Source organism: Orbicella franksi, chromosome 1, assembly GCF_964199315.1.
Source record: "Orbicella franksi chromosome 1, jaOrbFran1.1, whole genome shotgun sequence".
Taxonomy (NCBI): domain Eukaryota; kingdom Metazoa; phylum Cnidaria; class Anthozoa; order Scleractinia; family Merulinidae; genus Orbicella; species Orbicella franksi.
In genome coordinates this window covers 5196364-5219052 of record NC_138145.1, presented here as the reverse complement: position 1 = coordinate 5219052, position 22689 = coordinate 5196364, and the positions used below count along the sequence as shown (strand labels likewise).

At 42.4% G+C, this 22689-nt stretch overlaps 1 protein-coding gene, 1 non-coding gene and 2 pseudogenes across 2 annotated transcripts in view; all 4 read right to left on the bottom strand.

The window, feature by feature from the left end:
* LOC145486849 (uncharacterized) overlaps positions 1–22689 on the bottom strand; it is an 80263-nt gene that overhangs the window by 47363 nt on the left and 10211 nt on the right. The window lies entirely within an intron of this gene.
* Positions 5110–5290, bottom strand: LOC145466300 (U2 spliceosomal RNA; annotated as a pseudogene).
* On the bottom strand, positions 16387–16576 carry LOC145466380 (U2 spliceosomal RNA). Its single transcript, XR_014041874.1, has one exon. It is a non-coding gene; the product is annotated as a U2 spliceosomal RNA (small nuclear RNA).
* LOC145486761 (uncharacterized) lies at positions 20413–22095 on the bottom strand (annotated as a pseudogene).

Genomic DNA, 22689 nt, shown 5'->3' with positions numbered 1-22689 from the left:
GTAGTTCACGGCTGTGAATATCATCAATTAACAACTTAACAACAGGATGGTTAGAAGGCAGGATAATAGGATGTTTCTCCTCTTCTGGCAACAGTGACTTGTCAATTCTTCCTCCAACACGAAGAAAATGACTAGTTGGACACATAAACGGGTTTAAATTGGCAAGGTTGCTGTCCTTCACTGGACCATGCTGTTTACATGACGCAATTTCTTCAGGAAAACCTGCTTCTTGTACATGAGATATCAACCATTCTTCTGCATTTTGTATCTCTAAACCAGTTAAAGGGCTGTCAATTCTTTCCTCTTCTTTCACTCTTGAGTTGCTAACGAATCTTCTGATCCAAGCAACAGTTCTTAGCAAGCGACTATACTTGCTGAATCTTGTGAAGTCAATAAACGGCTCTTTGGGTTGCACAACACAACTGACACTAGCTTTACTCTTCCTCTCTGGGTTAACAATTTCACTGGAGGGTTTTGACCTTAAATCCTTGGGCCAATCTTTTTCGGACTCTTGCCACCAAGAGGGTCCTTTCCACCACAAATGACTCTCTCGTAACTGACTTGCAGATAAACCTCGGGTAGGTAGATCAGCTGGGTTCTGCGGTCCTGGACAATACCTCCAAACACTGGGATCCAGCAACGACTGAATTTCAATAACACGATTAGCAACAAATGGTTTCCACTGTGAGGCTGCTCCTCTAATCCAGTGTAACGTTGAAGAATTGTCTGTCCAACAAACAATGCGGCTAATGGGACAATCTATTGCACCTTTGACATAGGTGCAAAGTCTAACAGTAATTACAGCAGCCATCAACTCTAAGCGCGGTAGGGTAATCTTCCTTACAGGAGCCACTCGGGTCTTGGACATCACAAGACTGGTAGATACCCTTCCATCTTCACAAACAACTCTCAGATAAACTGCAGAGGCATAAGCAACTTCTGACGCATCACCAAATGCGTGTAGCTCTACTTTGGGGTTCTGACCTAATGGCAAATCAGTGTAACATCTAGAAATTTGAAGGTGTCCAAGTTCAGAAATCTCTTGAACCCACTGATTCCATTTCGATGAGACTTCCATGGGAATTTCCTCATCCCATCCAACACCCTTTGTCCACAAGCTTTGAAGAATTAATTTTGACCTCACTGAAAAGGGTGCGATTAGACCAATCGGATCAAATATCTTTGCTGCTAAAGACGCCACCTTTCTTTTAGTGTACACTGTCTTTGATCTCGACTTAACAATGTCCACATCAATTGTAAAGACAAGGTTGTCAGTAAGTGTATTCCACTTTAATCCTAATGCTTTTGTGATTGGATGTGCTTCTGCTAGATCACTTTCCAGGCTGACAAGACTAACTGCTGCTCTGTCCCTCTCTGGTATGGCCTCCATAAGCTCAGATGAATTGCTTGACCATTTTGTCAAATTAAAGGCAGCTTTCTGCATAAGCTCAGTAGCACTTCGCTGTAATTTCAGCGTTTCCTGCACATTGTCTCTCCCTGAAGCAAAGTCATCAACATAAGTGTTCCTCAAGATTTCATTTGATGCAACAGGGAATGTTTCTTTACACCTTTTCACATGCTCTTGAATAGTGCCAATGGCAAGAAACGGACTGGAAACAACTCCAAATGTGACCCTTGTCATTCTGTAAAACTTAGGCATGGCCTTGGGGTCCAAATCTCTCCACAGATACCGGTGTGAATCTCTGTCTTCTTCTTTTAACCGAATCTGCAAGAACATCTTCTCTATGTCACCCATGATACCAACATAATTCTTTCGAAAACGCAGAAGAATTCCGACCAAATCTGGCTGTAATGCTGGGCCTGGCTCTAAGCAGCTGTTCAGAGAGACACCATTGCTATCTTTCGCTGATGCATCAAACACAACTCTTGTCTTGGTTGTCTGCTTGTCTTCCCTGATGATCGCATGATGAGGGAGATAGAACACCGGACGCCCATCTGTTGGTGTAATTTCATCACAAGGTACTTCTTCAGCAACACCGTTCTCAACATACTTGTTAATCGCTTCTCTGTACAATGCAGCTTTCACTGGCTCATGGAGCAACTTCTTTTCTAGATTGTACAACCTACTTTCCGCTTGCCGGTAATTATCTTTCAATGAAATGCAATCTTCCTTCCATGGTAAGGATACTTCATAGCGACCATCATTGTATGTTAGTGTCTCTTTAAACTTCTTCAAGACCACATCTTCTGCATGAGTAGTAGAAATTGAACTTTCAGCAAGTCTGACACCAATGGACTCCAAATCCCAGAACTTTTGAAGTGTTTCATTCAATTGTTCTTCAACACTAATTTGAACATTCATAGACACAGTGCATTCTTGGCCATGACCACCTGTTGGCCCACAGTAGACCCAACCCAAAGTTGTGCGAACTGCAACTGGCTCACGGGAACCCCCTCTTACAATGTCTCTTGTCACAAAGGAATAATAGAAATCCAAGCCAATAAGCACATCAATCTCTTGTTCCTCTCTAGGGAATTCTTCAGGAAATGCTATGTTTCGAAGGTGACACCATCTTGTTGGATGAATATCCACAGCTTCAGCTGGCCGGCATATTACTGGTGTAGTAAGTGCCTCAATACATTGAGGCTGTCCAGATTTGTCAATAGGTACCACAGTAAACGCAGTTCTCTTCCGCAAAGTGCTCTTGGTGGCCTCTCCACCAAATCCAGAAACAGCAATTTTGACACTCTTCCCATCAAGACCAAGCTCATCAATTACACTCTGCCGAACAAACGACGTTTGAGAACCAGGATCAAAGAAACATCTCACAACTTTTGAACACCCATTTGATCCACACAAAATAGCTGGTATGGTCTGCAGGATCACTTTTCCACCTGAGCTCACTGCAACAGAATTTGCCACAACTGAGGACGGCAAAGCAGGACCTGACGACGAGGGTAGTAATTCCGGGGCTGATTCCACCTTGACTTCTTCCAAGGGAGGACGAGCTGAATCCTGATGCAGGAGACTGTGATGTCTACCTTGGCAATGCTTGCATGGAGGTTTCTGGCACACTTCGGCTCTATGACCAGGTTCAAGGCATCGGAAACACAGGCCTTTAGACGTTGCTTTTCTGAATCTTTCTTTCACAGGTAATGACAGAAAAGTGACACATGACTTCAAACCATGGTTTTTGTAGCAAATGACACACTTGCCCTCTTGCGTTGCCGCACATAATGCAGAGGTGGATAATTTTTGTGACCGGTTAAACTTGAAACGGTTTTCACGATTTCCAAGATTTTCCTTTGCCGGAGCTTTGGAATCAAGAGAAGGAGGCTGTGAAGACTCTTTAGCTCTTATCAATTGCTCCAAGAAAGTAAACAGTATTTTCACTTCCACACAGTCCTGTTTAGCTTTCTCCTCATTAAGCTCCAATTTCCATTTTTCCACAACTTTTTTTGGCAGCTTGTCAACTATTAGAGGCACAAGAACTGGAGCCAAAGTTTCAGAATTAAACTTTTCACCAAAGGACTCAACAGAGCGAACGTGACCTATCACTTCATCGTAGAATTTACGCATGGAAGTTGCATCATCAGAGCTCAAACGTGGCAAATGGATCAAGGATCTTGCATGTGCATCAAGTATTAACCTTGCATGCCCGAATCTTTCCTTCAAGATTTCCAAAACTGTCTTGTAATTCGCTTGTACCACCGCAAAACCTTTCACCGCTTCAGCAGCCGAACCCTTTAGCGATCTCATCAAGTACTCTAATTTTTGGACATCTGCCAACAACGGATTGTCAACCACTGAAACTTTTATCGACTGATAATAGGGTTGCCAGCTCAAAACATTTCCATCAAAGGTTGGTAGATTAATCTTGGGTAGCTTAACTTGTACTTGAGAGGACGACTGGGATACGGGTGGATTGCTTCCTAACAATTGTACTTCCGGAACTTGTTTACTTGCCAAATAACTTGTCATTTTGGCCATGCTTTCAATTACACGCGCTTCGTATTCATTATGGCTCTCACATTCCACCTCGATCTCTTCATCCTCTAACATTGTGCACATCGTGGCTTGCACTTCCTGCAAGTCACTGCACTTGTGACATTATCTTTCAACACTTGAACTCGTGCATAATTATCTTGTTGTGACAGGGCTTCGTCGATTAACTTCAACGTGTCTGTGACAGATTTTCTCAGGAATTTTCTCTTTTTCTTGATAACTTCTAAATCTTTCGACATTTTGAAAGACCACAAATTTTACTAACCTCATATAATCGCAACAATTACAGGTCTGCACATTCACAGAAGTTCCTCTCGTTCAAAGTGCTGATGCAATACACATGTGGTTTGTTTGGCGCCAAATCGCCAATATGCGAAAACCAACTTCTTCGCAGTAATAAACGGATCCAACTCTCCTTTTGCTCGACCAATCGTCGAAACTGTTTCTCCAAATCCAATATCCGGCTCGAAGGACCATGAAAATGAACGATTTATTCCATAAACGCAACAAAATTTATATCAATATTCATCTGCTCTTCGACCCGAACGTCCAGCTCACGTTTCTTCGTTTACAACATGTCATCACTCAGACCTAGTCTCCACTCGGTAAATAGGCAACGCGCCTTACACAAAATGAACACAAAATTTCAGTTCCGAACAGGCCGGGGCCCAGATGGATGGGTGACCCTACCAAGTTAAGCCCAACTGGATGGGTGACCCGGCTTAACTATCAAAAACAAGATTCCGGATGGGTGACCCTAAGCCAACAAGAAGACCCGAAGGAAATATGGCGGCTAAAAAACAGCCAAAAAACCAGATCAAACTGGCAAACTTACCAAAAAACTGAAGAGGGTCACGAAAAACCGCACCAAAATGGTAGGGCCTCCGGCCATACACTCCCGCGTCAGGTAAGTATGAACATTCTTTACGAGGGGGCCGCCAAAGGCAAACCTCCTTAACTCTATATCCTTGTGGTAGTGCTTTGTGGGTATGCTAGAACCTCCAGCCTCACTTCTAGGTGGCTCTACAGTAGCTTCCCTCCTCAGACTGTGCCTTCCGACAGAGAAAAACGCCAGACATTAGTGTCAGGAGGAGGCTTTCTTTGATTTCTTTCTTTGATTGAATGAAGGTTTCTTCCCCGAGGGGAAGTGGGCCGCACTCGGAGGTAGTGCTATACCGAGGCAACCCGTGGCTGGGACGAGGCAAGCCTCTTTTCCACAGCCCAGTTCCAAAAATCAGTTTAATCTATGAGCTGCTTAATGAGCAGCATATCAGATATTAAGCTGATAAGAACAGATACTTTTTTTTGGAAATCAAAGTTTATTTGTACAAACATATTTCTAATTTACATTGATTGAGAATTACGGTAAGTACAGTAATTGGAATCATCCTAAAATCATGAAATTAAGGGTTTTATGATGTCTATTATGATAATAATAAAAGAGCCTGAGACCTTTCTCGCCCCAGACCCCCTACATTAATATAAATAGAGCAAACTGCTGTGCAGGACACCAATGAAGGAGACCCAGCAGAGTGGAAATTCGGGAAAATAATTGAATGTGTAAATAGAAGTAAAATGATGTATAGAGAGCTAGGGATTATGTTTAGCGGGATGAAAAATAAAACTGTAAAAACCACTGTGCAGTGCACCAATGAAGGAGACCAAGCACAGTGTAACTAGGAAAAATAAAATTGCATTACGAGTTTTGCATTGACCCTTTGCATACTATGAGGGGGTGGGGTTATTTTAAGAGAATACAAGCCCTCTGCCTTCTAAGGCATGCTAAGCAAAAACATTACACAGAAACCTCATAAAACCATATATATTTATAAAGAGCTTAAAATTCGTGTTCATATAAGATTACAAAATTATGGGATATATGAAATCATGTGACACCATGAGTTGCATAATTTGCATAATTATGCTAATTTTCAGAAGATTATAAAACATCATATGTAAAGAAGAGAAGAATTACATTTATATCCATGTTTCTCCAACACCTGATCTTTTACAAGTTAGAATTGAAAAGAAAAAAGGTTTTAAAAGTGTCTTTCTAATAAAAAGATGAGAAATCAGTACTTGCATGGCTGACTATGAAAAGGTAAAAATATGAAAATTCTGACAAGAGAAACAGTTTTAGTCAGTCTCAATCAGCTAAATCCATATCATGTTCTATTTCACTTATTCATTTAAGACACATCCACTGTCCCTAACATGTTAATTCCATAGCAATCTCCTTCATCCCCTTTAAAAAGGCCTCCCTCCTCCCTCTTTCAGTCGTCTGGGACCATTATAACAGTTGTCATCAAAGTAATAGTTTTGTTCTGTATGGTATCTTTGGAAGCAAGGTTCTGAACACATTCTAACTCCACAAACAGCACAGGGTGTATATGGTCCTCACTTGTTGAATGTGCAGCTTACAGGTAGATCTGGTGTCATGACTTATGAGGTGATGGAAATGATCACGGTTAAATCTAATGTGAGGGATAGTGACAGGGATCTGCTGTAATCCTGTGTGTCTCCTGAAGCATTTGCCTTCAACTAATGCCTTAAGCACTGACTTTCTGAACTCAAGACTGGAAATGCTGGCATGATTAGGAGATTTACAGTGCAAGATGTGTGCGTTTGAAATACACACTTCAATCGTGTAAAAGAAAACCTTGAAATACCAGACTACTCCCCTCATAAGTCGGGCGTATGAAACAACCCTTTGGTCTGACAAATCCACACCACCCATGTAACTATTATATAGGTTAATTACACCTGGCCTAGCAAAGTCCCTCTTTTCCCAAGTTCCATTGACCTTGACAGAGCACTGGACAGCACTTTGATCAATTTTACTTGTGGGAGTGGTGGCCAAAACACTCACTGGTTTTCGGTCATGCCATGTCACGCATGTCACACTTCCTTTCTGCCTGAACAAACTCTCTCCCCTTTTTAGCTGTTTGACTTTCTTTTCTTTCAGACCACATATTGCTTTTGGTAGGCCTGACCTGTTGGATCTACCTGTCCCACATGCTAGGGTTTTCCTTTCATCAAGTTCCTCAAACAAAGTAACTGACGTATAGTAATTATCCATGAAGACGTAATATCCCCTGTCTAGGTATGGCTCAATCACAGACATGACAGCTTTTCGACCTAAGTCTCTCTGGACTCCATCATCTTCCTTACCGGTATAAATCTTGCTATTTAGCAAATAACCACTAGTAGATTCAGCAAGTGTAAATGCTTTGATTCCAAATCTCCCGGGCTTGATTGGAATGAACTGCCTAAAATGCACTTTACCTTTGAATTTTATCAAAGTTTCATCAATGGCAAGCTGCCTGTTAGGCTTATATACTTGCTGAAACCTTGGTATTACTAGGTCCAGAAATGGCTCAAGCTTGTATAATTTATTGTAATTCAGAGTCAGCCCTGGGTGCCTGGGTGTTGTCGGCAAAATGCAAGTATTGCAAAATCTGGAAAAATCGATCCCTGGACATTATGGCAGGGAAAAATCGAGAGCTAAGAGCTGGATCTGTGCTCCAATATGAGCTAAGGTTTGGTTTGGTGATTAAACCCACGTTTAGATACAAGCTGGCCCAAGCTTTCATTTCATCTCTTGTCACCGGATACCAGACAGAACTTTCTTCAAGGCCCCTTTTCTGTCCTGCATATAAATTAGTTTGTTTAACTAGAAACTGCCATACCTCTTCAGTGAAGAACAGCAAAAAGAAATCGAGGCAAGATCCAAGGTTTTCAAAATCAACATTTATTCCAACCTCTTCTTGAAATTCTACATCTTCCCTTCGATTGATATCCTCAGACCAGTCATTTTCCTCCACATCCTCATCCGTGTCCTGTTCATCAGACTCCTCTTGGCTAGATTCCGACTCATCTGCCAAAAACTCATCCTCAGAGACTCGGTGCTCCGTTAAATATGCCAAAGGCAACTCGTCTTCGTCAACAAATAGAATATTGACACCGCTTTGACGACTTCCAGGGTCAGAATTTAGCAAAGCATCATTTTTAGCAGCCGCCATTTTTAAATCGCCCATGTATACAATGTGTTAACAAAACAAACTGCAAAAATTTCCTTTAAATCAACCCAAATTCGGCCAAATCTTTGATATTTTAGAAAAACACTTTGTGTAAGCCTACCCAAAACGGGTTCTTAGCTTCCAGGCCCTAGAAAGTGAACTTGGAGCTCGCCGAAAGTGAGGCTGTATTTATCTGGACACATGTCCACTTAGTATGTTAAGGGTTAAAAAGAAAGACTTCCGTGCAGTGCACCAATTAAGGAGACCCAGCACAGGAAGAGACGTAGTACTTAAATAGGTACAATTAATTTTTGGTTCACATAGGAACACAGAACGTTTTAGTGGGTCCATGATTTGAGGAAATCAGGCCCAGGTGAGATATGATGAGCGGTATTGATGGGATGGCGGATATGTGTTTTAATTTTGGAGATGATTGTTTGAACTGAGGGTCGTTAAGACTCGCAAACGACAAGATTCCGAGCGGCCCACAATTCATTTAGGGTAAGTTTTATGAGCAAAGAGCTAAGTTCGTTAAAAAAATAAAATGATTTGTCACGGGGGAGTCCGTGGCGAAATAAAATTAAAGGGTTTGTTAATAAAATAGCTGTCGTAAAGTTTATTAATCAGTTTTGACACCCACCTCCACAAACGGGACACTAGGCGGCATGCGCAGAAAGCGTGGGAAATGGTTTCTTTTTTGCCACATCCCGCACACTGATCACCCACAGCCAGTCGACGCCAGGACTTTAGGTATGCCCGCGTCTTGACCATGCTGTGAGCGATCCGCCACACATTGTCATATTCCCAGTTCGTTCTAAGACCACTGCAAATGTTACCCCAGATGCTATCCCAATTAAATGAGGAGGGGAAGCGCAGAGCAGCTGCTGGGGGGCAGGGGAGATGAGCCTTGAATAAAAGGTCTTGACACTGTAGTTGGGGAGTAGATTGAAATCCACCCCGATCCGTTCAACCATGGTGAGAACAGCTCGGTAAATAGGGGGCTTGGCATCCCCTAGGTGTTTGGGAACCTCGTTGGATTGTAGAAACGCCCAGTTTTTCATGCGGCAGCTCAAGGGAAAGCCGATCCAATAACGCGTGAAAAAGACCCATTTTTTCTCGCACAATAAATCACCCACAGGGGGACCCATCTGAGTTTGAGGGCACGCGATTTCTCAAGAGGATTTACTATGGATAAACCACTGTGTTGCCAGGGGGGTTGACAGGTATCCCATTTTACTAGTTCGGTTTTCCCATACCACAAAAAGGTCCAAATTGCTTTGGACACTTGTGTTAACCCAGTCCGGCATATTGACCACTGTGGCCGTGTACCAGAGGCCAGAGGCTCCGAGCATGTTTATTATCATGGACTTGCCCTTTGAGGACAAGGTCCTAGTGTGTAAGAGGTTAAGGCATTTTTCAAGTTTAGACACCCAATCAGCCCAGTTAGCTTGGTCAAGGTTAGTGTTACCAAGATAAATACTGAGGATTTTAAGCTTATCGGCAACCCAGGTGATGTTAACAGGTCCTGAGGTACGCCTGGCTTGAGAGCCAACCCATAAGCCCTCTGTTTTTTTGGGGTTAAGCCGCGAGCTTGATGCCTGCTTGATAATGTTAACAAGATTAAAAGCGCGTGTTATTGAGTAATCATTAGCTAATATTAAAGTCATGTCATCAGCATACTGAGACACTTTACATTGTTTATTTTTAGAGCCCGGGATTTGAATTCCCTGTATGCTCGTATTGCGTCGAATGGCTTGACCTAGAGTTTCAACCACAAGGCAATATCAAAGGGGTGAAAGCAGACAACCCTGGCTAACCTGTTGCTGGAGGGAAAAACGCGAGGAAAGCCAGCCATTGTTTATTACCGAGGAGGTTATATCCATGTAAATCACTCGAACCCAGTGGTGGAAGTCTGGGCCGAAATTAAATTTCTTGAGAACACGAAGGAAAATGTGGTTAACCCGATCAAAAGCTTTGTCGTAGTCTAGGCTAATAACAGCTGCAGGCAGCTGTTTAAACCAGACGAAATCGATGGTGTCCCATAAAAGGAAAAGGTTTTCAAATATACTGTGACCAGGGAAGCCACAGGTTTGATCCTCACTGAGGATATTAGGGAGAACCTTGCGTATACGATTGGACAAGGCTTTTGTCGCAATCTTATAGTTAAGGTTCAAAAGCGAGATAGGACGCCAATTCTTTAGCAATGAAGGATCGTCTTTCTTAAACAGTAAATGCAGAATTCCCCGGCATTGCGACGCCAAAAGAAAACCTTCGCAGAAAGAAACATTGAGCGTATCCATTAAATCCGTCCGAGAAGACCCCAAAACGGGGAATAAAATTCGGCCAGAAAGCCATCTGTTCCCGGTGATTTACCCGATGCCATTTGTAAAAGAGCAGCGTGACATTCAAGAACAGTCAGCTCTCCCTCCTTAAAAAATTGAAAAGGCACAAACTAGCACACTTGACTTCAAAATTAACAATATTAGGGCTCCCAGATGCTAGGGGCGCACAACAACGATAGCGACTGACATTTCCCATTTTGCCCTTCCAAATAAAGGGCCACAAAATACACTTAAATTTATCATACACCCAGTGGGGCGGAGGAGTGACTTTAGCAACATGCCATAGGTGACTCACACCCAGTACATTAACAATTAAGGCTCTGCCTACAGAAGAAAGATCTCTCTGTTTCCAAAGATTCAAAATTGAGTTAAGTTTATCAAGTTTAGATTGCCAGTTATCATGATCAGCACCGACTAAACCATTAGAAAAAAAGACACCCAAAACCCTCATCTTATTAACTCACTTAAGGCCGAAGCAGGAATCCCCCCTCGCACGCCACCTCCCAAGCCACATTGCTTCCGACTTAGAAGTATTCAATTTGGCACCCAAACCTTGCTCAAAACTTATGTACAACACTAAGAAGAGAACAAAGAGGTCCTTTAGATTTCAAAATACTAGTGGCATCATCAGCGTACTGTGAAATTTTATATTGAAGGCGCCCCGCTCCAGGGAGAAGGAAACCTTCAATATCATTACATTTACGAATATGTGTCAATAAGACCTCAGAAACTAAAACATAAAGTAAAGGTGAAAGTGGGCAGCCCTGTCTAACACCCCTCTGAAGAAAAACAGGGGGAGACAGGGAGCCATTAACAATTATACGGGAAAAAGCCTTCGCATAAAATAACTCAACCCAATTACAAAAGGAAGGGCCAAAGCCAAACTTCCGTAAAACACGCATCATAAAATTGTGATCAACACGATCAAAGGCTTTGTCCTGATCAAGAGAGACAAGAATACCAGGTTCGTTGGTCTTATCAATCATATCGAGAACACCACGGAGTAAAGACAAATTAGAAAAAATAGTGCGGCCAACACCACACATTTGATCTTGGTGGACAATAGAACTCATCACTTTCTTCAAACGTTCGGTAATAACCTTAGACACAAGTTTGTAATCTGTATTTAATAAAGAAATTGGGTGCCATTTTTTCGGAAGACGCCGATCATCCTTTTTATGGATAAGGCGTAAGAGACCTTCCTACTATCAGCAAGGCAGCCAGCACGAAAGGACTCATTTAAAACTGAAAGGAGAGAATCATCGAGATCGTCCCAAAAACAAACATAAAAATCCTTTGAAAGGCCGTCAGACCCAGGCGATTTGCCAGTCTGAAGGTCTTTCAAAGCAGTAAACAATTCATCTTTAGAAAAAGCACCTGCGCACAAATCACGCTCAATATCAGTCAGAGAAAGTTCCAGATCGTCAGTTATTTCGGTTTGAATTTGCATATTCAGAGTCTTCAGTAAACAAGTCTTTGTAAAAACACATTAGAATATTTTCGAGATCTTTCTGTGACATTTTAACAACGCTATTTTCATCAAAAAGAGATTCAAAAGTGTTGACATCTGCCCGCTTCTTTTCAAGGCGAAAAAAATAGCGTGTCGGTTTCTCACCTTCTTCAAACCATTGGGCACAGGATCGAATTTTAGCACCCTCGGCCTCCCTCGAGATGAGAGGAGACAGTCTACTTTCCACATCATTAATTAAGCTCGGATCACGGTTCAAATGCTGAGCATTTTTAGTGCGAATTTCAGTTTTTAAGCTATCCCACCACTTTCGCAAGGAAGCGAAATCAGGGATTCTAAGTTTCAAATCGGCAATTGCTTTAAACAAAACATTCCAAAATTCAATGTCAGGAAGCAAAGAATTATTAAACTTCCAAACGGCAGAGCCACGCTTAGAGGAACTAACAGTAAATCCAAATTTAACAAAATCATGATCAGATAAAACACATGGCAAAATATCGCAACTAGTCTTTGAGACTAAACTATTAGCGACAATAAAACGATCAATTCTAGACGCTTGCATGTGATGATTATTAGACCAAGTAAAAACAATACCACATGGATTAAGTTTACGGCAAATGTCAGTGAGTGAGAAATCGGCACCTACAGAACAAAAGAGTTTTTGATCGGACAAAGAAACAACAGAACAATTCAATTGATCCAAAACATTGTCAACACAATTAAAATCTCTCCCGATAACCAAGTCACCTCGCAAAAGAAAATAATCATGCAAATGAGAGAAAAAAACTTGACGATCTGAAACTGCATTAGGAGCATAAATATTAACAAGATTAAGTTTAAAACCATTAAGATCAATCAATAAGCTCAATAATCTGGCATCAGTCAGTCAAAAATCAAAGAATTTTACCTGAAAAACCGAAATAGAAAAGAATAGCAACACCAGCAGACTTGCCGATACCAAAAGACCAGAAACACTGGCCAGAGTAAAGATGCTCAAAACAACCAGCCTGCTTTCTGCAAGAGATATGAGTCTTCTGCAGGAAAACAATATCGCAGTTCAAAAGGTTCAATTCATGGACTATACTTTGCAGTATCCTTGGGGAAAAGATGCCTCTTGTATTTAATGAAATAATAGTGAGACTATTGATCAATCTTAATCATCATCATACCGGCATCTACATCTAGATACGAGAGTCCATCTGTAATCCCCATCCTCATCATCAGAATAGCATGGATCATGATGCGAAGAACAATCCAGCGCACAATCTCTCCGACCATAATCTCGATCTCGGTGTTGGTCCTCCCGCTCTCTTTCTCTTCGCCGATCATCATCACGATCACGTCGCCTGCCACTTCGGTCTTCATCCTCTGACATCCTATCCGTATGTGCTCTGCGCTCATCGCGTGGCCGATCTTCGCGTGGTCTTTTCTCCCATGGCCTTTCATCACGAGATCCTTTATCACTCACGTGTGGCCACTCATCACGAGATCTTTCATTTTCATCACCACGTTGGCCGTGCCTTTTTTCACTTCTTTGCTCCTGGGACTTCTGTTGTTGCTTCTTCCGATGTTCTGCTTACCTTCTCTCCCGTTCGACCTTCAAAGCCTCCCGATTCGCTTTCTCACTCTCCTCTTCTTCTTCATCACTCTTCCGCTCGGAAACCGGCTTGACTTTAGTAGCAACATTGGCACTGAAAAGATCATAAGGACAATCAGCCATTGAATGACCGAAACCGTTACAAACATCACACATATTGGCTTCAGGACAATCGTCAGAGCGATGCCCTGGCTGCTTGCAGTTTTGACAATGTGCTGATGAACAATTTTTGACAAGCTGATCTTTTGAACTGCAATTACGACAGGTTTTTGGCTGATTGGGGTACCAAATGCGCACAACTTCACCGGCCAAACTGATGATTAATGGAATGTGGCGATGTAATTCCATGTGGGCCGTTCGAACCCTATTATAAATACCTTTGGCAATCAGATCACGGTGAAAGCTGAGTACACGGCCATAATGTAACAACTGCCGATTAAAGCCGTATTAGGGAGCTCTTCCAGGGCCTCATACATTTTAACTAAAACCAGACGGTGTTCGCAGTCGCCTAAGAAAACTGCAATGTACTCTATTTCAATACTGGCAACTTCTAACGCCGCTTCTTTGGTCACCGGCGAATCGAATGTGACAACCCAGCTATTAGACGCTTTCCTACCTTACCTACCTTCCTTTGCACTGCAATAATCTCGCCAATGTCAGTTCCAGCTCACTCAAAAGCCTTGAGGATAACTTGGCTCGTGATAACAGTGTCAACTGAGAAGTAAATCGATTGGTTTCTAACTAATTTCGGCTTATCTTCGTGTATGCCCTAAAAGTGAACTTCTTGAAATTCCACGCCCTTCTTCGATAGGTTTTGTAATACTTCTGGGACTGCAACAGGTGTAGCACGCTTTTCAGACTCATCTACTTCATCCGCCCATATAGAAATCTCATTTCCGCTGTACTAGTGAACTGACTTATCTCAACGCTTGATTCCTGACTAGCCATTCTTAAACAAGAATTGCAGATCGCAAGCCACCTTTTTCAGTTCAGTACAACATGGATGCGTGACAACACGAGTTCCAGTACACTCGCCTTTTGCAGCTGGAAATCCTTGGCTTGCTTGACACATTCCTTCCTTGTTCACTGTACCCAGTCTCCAGCCCGGCCTGGCCAACTGAGGAACAAAGCAAAGCAAAGTATCAGTCATTAACCATCCACCATTCACAGGGACACTGCCACCTATCACAGGCAGTCACCCATCCAAGTACTAACCTCGCCCGAGAGGGCTTAATTTTGGTCACTGGACAAGAACCGGTGCTTTGCCTGTGGTATGGTCGTAGATAAGAGAAAGGGGTGAAAATTTAGTCTTTTAAACGAGCCACCAAAAGCAAAGCAATAATACCAACCAGCAATCTTTTAGCAGGCATTTCTTGACTTCTCCGCAAGTTGTATGCACGTGGAGAGCGAATGTTGATTACATAGCCGTTGCTTTCTGCCTGTGTCTGTAGCGCTATCGTAGTAACGGAGTCATTACAGGTCTTTAACATGTTGCCTTGTTTTGGAGGGCAAAAAGGTGTTTGACACTGCCATTAGGAGGAAAGAATAAAAATGTACATTCTGAATGATAGAGAAAATAGTCGGATGTGAAGATCGCATGTTTCTTCTGAATATCTAGGAAATTCCATAGTAGCACAGCAAAGGCGTCCTGCTTGACAGAGCCTTGGAGGGCAGCCCATGGTGTGTTTTCCTTGGGGTTTCTAGCACCGATTTTCCTGCCTTTGTCAGTGCTTTAATCTCCATGCTTGCAGTGCAGGTAATATCCCTGACATCGGTAGAATAAATGACCGGGCACTTTTTTCATAAGGAGGCTTCTTGGACTTCCCGCTTTATCCATCGCCGACATAAAGTTACCTAGGCCGGACGGGGGAGCAATGGAATCTGTTCAGGGGGAGTAGGGTTGGCTGATCGAGTGGAGTCGTTACCCGTTTACTCGCTCTCATTCACAGTAGGAGTTGCAGGAGTCATTGATTTTTTATGGGGGCCTCCCTGCTCGTCGTCACTCTGTGAGGGGGTAGGGAGGTCACGTTTGTGCCCTGTACTGGCCTTCAGCACCGCGATGGCTTCTTCCTCCCGCTCGAATTGAGCGCACCATTTCCGAGTGTCCTCTTCAGTTTCCCGTTTATGAAGCTAGTCTTGCATCTCCGCAGCAGAAGAAGAGGTGTAAGATTGTTGCTCTGGCTGGGTAAAGAGGTCAGGGGATGTAGCAGCATCTATGTCCTCATGTTGTTCACTCCCAGTCCTAGGGTCTTGTTGGGGAGAGGGGGTCCAGTTTGGCACCTCTTTGGACAGTTTTTGACCACGTGGTCCGTGGACTAGCATCAGTGACACGTCACGAGTTGACTGGAATACTTGAACCCAATTTCTACGCCGCCAATGACCACACGTTTAGGGATATCGCGCTCGATTTTATTAAATTGTGTGACTCTGATGCCATTTTTGATATGTGTAGCCTTCTTCCATAAAATAAAGGTGACGGACAGTTTAAGATTTCAATTCGCCGTATGTGCCGACCAGATTTAGCAGCTCCTCATTGGGGAAGTCAACGGACACGAAGACTGACACGTGTATACTTCGCTGGCCTAAAAGGCGAAGCGGTTTGTGAATGTTCTCATAGTCTAGGCCCTCCTGGGCTAGTCTCGCAACGGCTTCGGGAGAAGCCAGAGTTATATCAAAGCATTTACTCCGGAAAAGGGGAACGATGCGTTTGATATCACCAGAGAAATGTGGCACAGATTTAGCCAACTTGAGGGCGTCAATTTCTTGAATTTTGTCATTGACAATAAGGCGAACAGTACCACTGTGTGCGAATTGTGCCTGCGGTCTGCTAAGGGGCATGGCGTGGCGTAACCAGGTCATGTAAAGAAAAGCACACCACTGTACTCACCACCAGTGTTGATTGACGCGGTGCACAGAAAAATGCCAGACGTAAGTGTCAGGAGGGAGCTTTGTTTGATTTCTTTCTTTGAGTGAATGAAGGTTTCTTCCCTGAGGGGAAGTGGGCCGCACTCGGAGGTAGTGCTTTACCGAGGCAACCCGTGGCTGGGATGAGGCAAGCCTCTTTTCCACAGCCCAGTTCCAAAAATCAGTTTAATATATGAGCTGCTCAATGAGCAGTGTATCAGGTATTAAGCTGAGAAGAACAGATTTTTAAGTTTTGAAATGAGTTTATTCACAATAAATTGCTAAGGTACATGATAAAAAGTGCAAGGCACATGGGCTTTGTCCCTCACATATAGCTATGTATCAATGTAAGTGTCATTAAATGTTCGGGGATTTTCATTAAATGTTGATTGTTCGTTATGTATTTATGTATATATTAAGCTAAAGTGATCATTTAACGGTGATAATTTGTCTAGGATAACGTAATGTTTAACTATATACAATATACAAAATCCGGAGTTAGCTCTTGCGCCGAGCCTGCAACAGAATCTCCTAAGGGGGCTCCTGAGGAAACCAGCCAAAGTCCCCAACAAAGAAGCCTATGAACAGGCAATGACTGAAGCAGTCTGCACACAGATTTTGAAAATGTCAAACTATAAGAAAGTGCGGTAAGAAGAGTCAAAAACAAAGCAAAGCAAAGACTCCCAGGCAGACGCGAAATTCAAATTTGACAGACGAAAATGACTTAAAGAAATTTGTTTAAGAATATCAGTTTTAATATAGCGAATAATAGTGGAGGAATCTTCGTATCCATTATGAAAACTAGATTTGTTTCGAAATTTCCAAATTCCATAAAGAACTGTTTTAATAACAAACCTGGCCAAGCGTGCATTTCTAGAATCCACACGTGGCCATTGAAAAAAGAAAACAAAAAGACAATTAAGAAGAAAAGTCACACCAAGCAGAGAAGACAAAATAGGCGTCAAGTGTGACCAAACAGCCTTCACGCGAGGACAATTAAGGAAACCATGGTCGATTGTTTCTTTTCGAGAGCACGACGCACAGTGGTCAGAGTTGATGTAACCCCAGTTCTTCATGGAATCACAAAGTTTGATCGCTCGCAGAATAATGAGCCATAATATATCATTTTTAAAACTCTCACTAAAACCATTATGGACAAGAGAGCAATGCCGATCCAAATATAAACTGATAGATAAGAAAGAAACCGAATAGCGATGAATGACAGGCGAGGACAATTTTTCCATAAGGAGGGTAGAATAACATTTCTTTGAGGTAAAGACAAAATCAAGCCAGTCTTGGGAAGACAAAATCTTGCGAAGACTGTCTAAAACGGAAAGACAATTCAAATAAAAGGGCGTTAAAAATTGTGCACTCGGGGAGGAATTATCCCAAAGAGAACTCCACTCCGATCGGAAAGAAGATAATTTGGCGCCGAAAAAATACTTAATGAGATAAAAAGACTTTGAATCAGCATTGGAACAATTAGAGATAATAGATGCAAGCTTTAAGGCATCCGCTTTGACCTTAAAATTGACTAGGCCTAATGCCCCCGTAGAAAGGACTGATAACACGACTGTTGACTTACAGCTTCAATATGACACCCCCAAAGGAAAGGCCAGATTAAGTTATTAACTTCAGTAACAACCCATTTAGGAACAGAAAGAATAGTAGGAAGATATAATAATTTACTAATACCTAACGTATTAACAATTAAAGATTTACCAACTAGAGATAAAGAACAAGATTTCCATAAGTTAAGATGATTTTCTAACTTTTTAAGTTTAGGCTGCCAATTGTTGGATTCAGTATTTTGTCCGAAGACCACTCCCAAGATTTTCATTTTTGAGACCCACGTGAGGCCAAATGGTTGATCAGTGCGTGAGTGCCACGCCCCCAACCACATGGCCTCCGTCTTTGAAACGTGGAGTTTGGCCCCAGATCCCCACTCATAAATTTGAATCACTTTAAAAAGAGCCTCAAGAGAGCGAACAGATTTAACTACACTAGTCATGTCATCAGCGTAAACCCCTACTTTATATTGAGAACCTTTAGTACTAGGCAGGAAAGCCTTCGATTTCAGCGCACGAACGAATTTTGCACCCAACAGTTTCAACACAAAGAATGTACAACATCGGAGAAAGGGAATCCCCCTGGCAGACCCTGCGAGATAAAGGGAGCAGCTTCGTAAGCCATTCATTAACAACCACACGCATATCAGCACCATTATAAAAAGTATTGATCCAATGGCAAAAAGAAGGACCAAACCCAAAACGAATTAAAAGATTCTGCAAAAAGGTATGATTAACAAGATCGAAGGCTTTCTCCTGATTGAGACTTACTAAAATGCCGGTTTCACCAGTGCGATGGATGTAGTCTAAGATATCTCTAAGAGCGTGAAGATTTGAGGAAATTTTTCGTCCGGGAACAGAACATGTTTGGTCAGCATTGAGAATGAATTGCAAAACTTTAGAAAGGCAAACAGAAATGGCTTGAGAACAAATTTTATAATCAACATTGAGGAGGGGAATTGGCCTCCAATTTTTAAGAGACTTCCGATCTCCTTTTCTAAAGATCACGTGAGTATTACTCGTTTTCATGGAATCACACATCTCGCCAGCTTTAAAACAAGCATTGTAAACAAGAATTAAGTGAGGCAATAGAACATCCCAGAACTTTTAATAGAATTCAACAGTTAAACTGTGAGGCCCAGGAGATTTGTTTGTATTCATGTTTTTAACGCCAAAAGAAATTTCATCAATTGTCATTGCACGTTCACACGATGATTGATCAGACGAAAGCTGGCGAGGAAGAGAAAACAAAAGATCATTTTGGAAATTCAAATCAATGAATTCTTTAGAAAACATGGAGGAATAGAAATCGACATGTGCCTGCTCAATTTCTTCTTGGGAAGAAACTTTGGCACCAGACGAATTATAAATCAATGACGTGGCTCTCTCGAGCATTAGAAGATTGTAATTGAAAAAAATAATGAGTAGAATGTTCACTGTCTTCAAGCCACTCAGTGCGACTACGAATGAAAATTCCTTCAGCTTCTTTAGTAGAAATGGCCTTTAGACAGCGTTCAACATCATGAATTGAATCAACAATGAAATTGTCTCTGTCAACCAAATGTTGACGAAGACTGATTAATTTGTTCATTAGGAAAACACGATCGCGACATAGTTGACCCGTTTTTGGCGGGAAAAAGAAATCGATTCCTCCTTGATGGAAACTTTTAAGAACTCCCACCAGTCTTGAGGAGAAGCAAAAGAAGCGAAGTAAGAAACGTGACTTTGAATTAAACTACGGATATTATCACAAAAACTTTATCATCGAGAAGCAAATTATTAAATTTCCATACCCCTGGGCCACGTTTAATGGCATCAGGGATTTGAAAAACAAAAGAAATGAAGTTGTGATCAGAAAGCAGGCAAGGTGAGATTTCACATTGACAGTCAGATGTAAACAAGTCTTTGGAAACAAAGAACTTGTCCAAGCAGCTGGCAATTGAATAATCATGATTGAACCAAGTGAATTCGCGTGCATGGGGATGTAATTTATGCCATGCATGAACCAAGATAAAATCAGATTTCAAAGAGCTACATTTGTTGGCTACTAAAACATTACCATCGAATTTATCAAGCGCACTCTCGTAACAATTAAGGTCGCCCCCGATCACAAGAGGAGATGCAGGGATAAATAATTCGTGAAGAGAGTCGTAAAAAAATTTTTGATCAGTAAGATTGGTGGGAGCATAAATATTAACAAAATTAATATCAACACCGTCAACCCTGACCAAAATAGTAATTAAATGCCCATTTGAGTGCTTTTTCCAAGACACCATTTCATCAGAACATTTAAGGGAAATTAAGATAGCAACACCGCCCTGTTTTCCAATTGCGGGGGACCAGAAGCTACGCCCTAACCATCTTCAAGAAAAAGCTCTGATGTTTACCTCAGACCTAACTAGCGTTTCTTGAACAAAACAAATGTCGCAGTTGGATTTCTCAATGAGATCAAAGAGGAGATTATTATTAAGGGGATTCCCCAAACCCCTCGCATTAATAGTTAATACTTTGAAAGTATCTTAGAAAAAGGAAAAAAAAATATAGGAACTAATCTTTAGATTTCCTGCCTTTCTTTTCTTTCCTTTTTTCTTTAGGAACAGCGTCTGTTTGAGTTTTGGGCTTTATGTTTTAGATCAGAGGCAGTTTCCATCGGCGATGAAGGGGTAGCAGAAGAACGTGGTTTACCAGAGACCAAAGAAGACAAGGTAGGTTTACAGAGAGCAGCAGGTGCTAGAGCCTCAGGGACTGGAGCAGGAGTACGACGAGAAATTTGTGGACGGGCAGAACTGGTAGAAGGATTGGCAGGCGGAGGATTGGCAGGCGGAAGATTGGCAGGTGGAGGATTGGCAGGCGAAGGATCGGACAGAGCGTCAATAACAATAACCTCAGGCTTGACAAGACCTTGGGAGTCCAGAACGTGTTGTGATTGACTATCGCCAGGTGGAGGATTAACTACAGATGAAGAATTAACAGGTTGAGTGTTTGGTGGCGATTGAGATGGTGTGAACAGAACAGGAATTTCAGCTGCAGATGGAGGAACACAAGACTATGAGCTAGCAGAAGGAGTAGCAGTAACAGGTGGTGGTCCAGCGGTGTCTGTAGGAGATGGTTGTTGGGTGTTGGAAGGTAGAGCAGCGGCCAAAGGGAGTTCTTCGACAACATCAACATAAGTGTCAGACAGGTCTGATTCGTTGGCCCATGCGATGGAGTCACCAGAATGAGTTTTAAAAGAAGCATGACTAACGTCGGAGGCATGATCGTCGTCATCGGTATCCTCAACATTTACTGGAGCGCACTCATCTGTGGGTTCACCAAAGACAACTGGAGAGACCCAGGAGTACCTGCATCAGCTACTGACATGCCCATCCTCCTTGCAAAAATGACAGGGGCGGGACAGGACAACAATTAGCTTCATGGCCAATATTTTCACAGTTGAAGAAATTTGGGATGGGCTTCATGATTCTGACACGATAATGAAGCAGACTGTTGTAGATCGCGTACGCATAATCAAATTTGCCACGGCGATAATGGACAACTTTACAGTAAGGTGCGAGGTGCTTTATGATGGCGCAATCGCTCAATTGAAAAGGAGCGTCGTAAACAGTTAGAAATGTAAGGGGTCGGTCAGTCCTGGATGGCGTAATTTTCATTATTGATCCAAATGGAATTTAGACTTAAAAATTTTTCTTTAGCGGCCGGAGAGTTAAACGTAACAGCAACTTCACTGTTCATTTTTCGTTACAGACACTGGATCTCGGCAGCATCAACACTTGCACCTTTAAAGGCGTCAAAAACAGAACGGGCAGATGTGGAGTGAGAAGGCGTGAACAGAGCAGATAGAGGGCGTTTCGGCATATCATTAGCTACGAAGCAACGCCATCATTGCAGGGCGTTGTCAGCCGGACAAACCGTTCTCGCCGCTTTAGAAGCATACGTTTCGCCATCAACAACAGCACTAGAAAGAGCCCCAGCATCTAAATTATTGAGCTGAGGCACAGAATCGGCAGAAGAAAGGTTATTCACTATGACATTTGCATTTGCATCAACAGATGAAGCAACAACAGAAGGAATGCCAACATTATTAACAGCATTTTCTCTAGGGACACCACCAACACTATGAACATCATTACCAGATTCACTTGGGACATCAGCATTAAGAATAACATCATCAGCAATTTCCATATTTGAAATACCAGAATCCAACGTACCACAATCCTTGTCATTTTCCATGATTACAAGTATGGGACGGCAAACTAACAAATGCCAGAAACAATCCCACAAAAGAATTGCAGCCAAAAGACCGAGAAGTGATACCGGATCTTCCCTCCCCTAGGAGGGTGGTCCAGGCTTTCCCCCTTTGAGATATCGTGGTCAATATGCTGTCGCTGAGGGGCCTGGAGCCGACTGTAGCCCAACGCTATAGAGGAAGTTGCCGACATAGATGCACTTGTTCTACAGCACAAGTCCACAAAGATCAGCAGCAAAGTTGATAACATCCCTCCAGGGGTGAGCGAGATCGAACACCTTTTTGCCCTCCAAAACGAGGCAACATGTTAAAGACCCGTAATGACTCCGTTACTAAGATAGCGCTACAGATACAGGCAGAAAGCAAGGGCTATGTTATCAACATTCGCTCTCCACGTACATACAACTTGCAGAGAAGTCAAGAAATGCCTGCTGAAAGATTGCTGGTTGGTATTATTGCTTTGCTTTTGCTTTGGTGGCTCGTTTAAAAGACTAAATTTCCACCCCTTTCTCTTGTCTACGACCGTACCACAGGGAAAGCACCGGTTCTCGTCCGATCACTGAAGTTAAGCCCTGTCG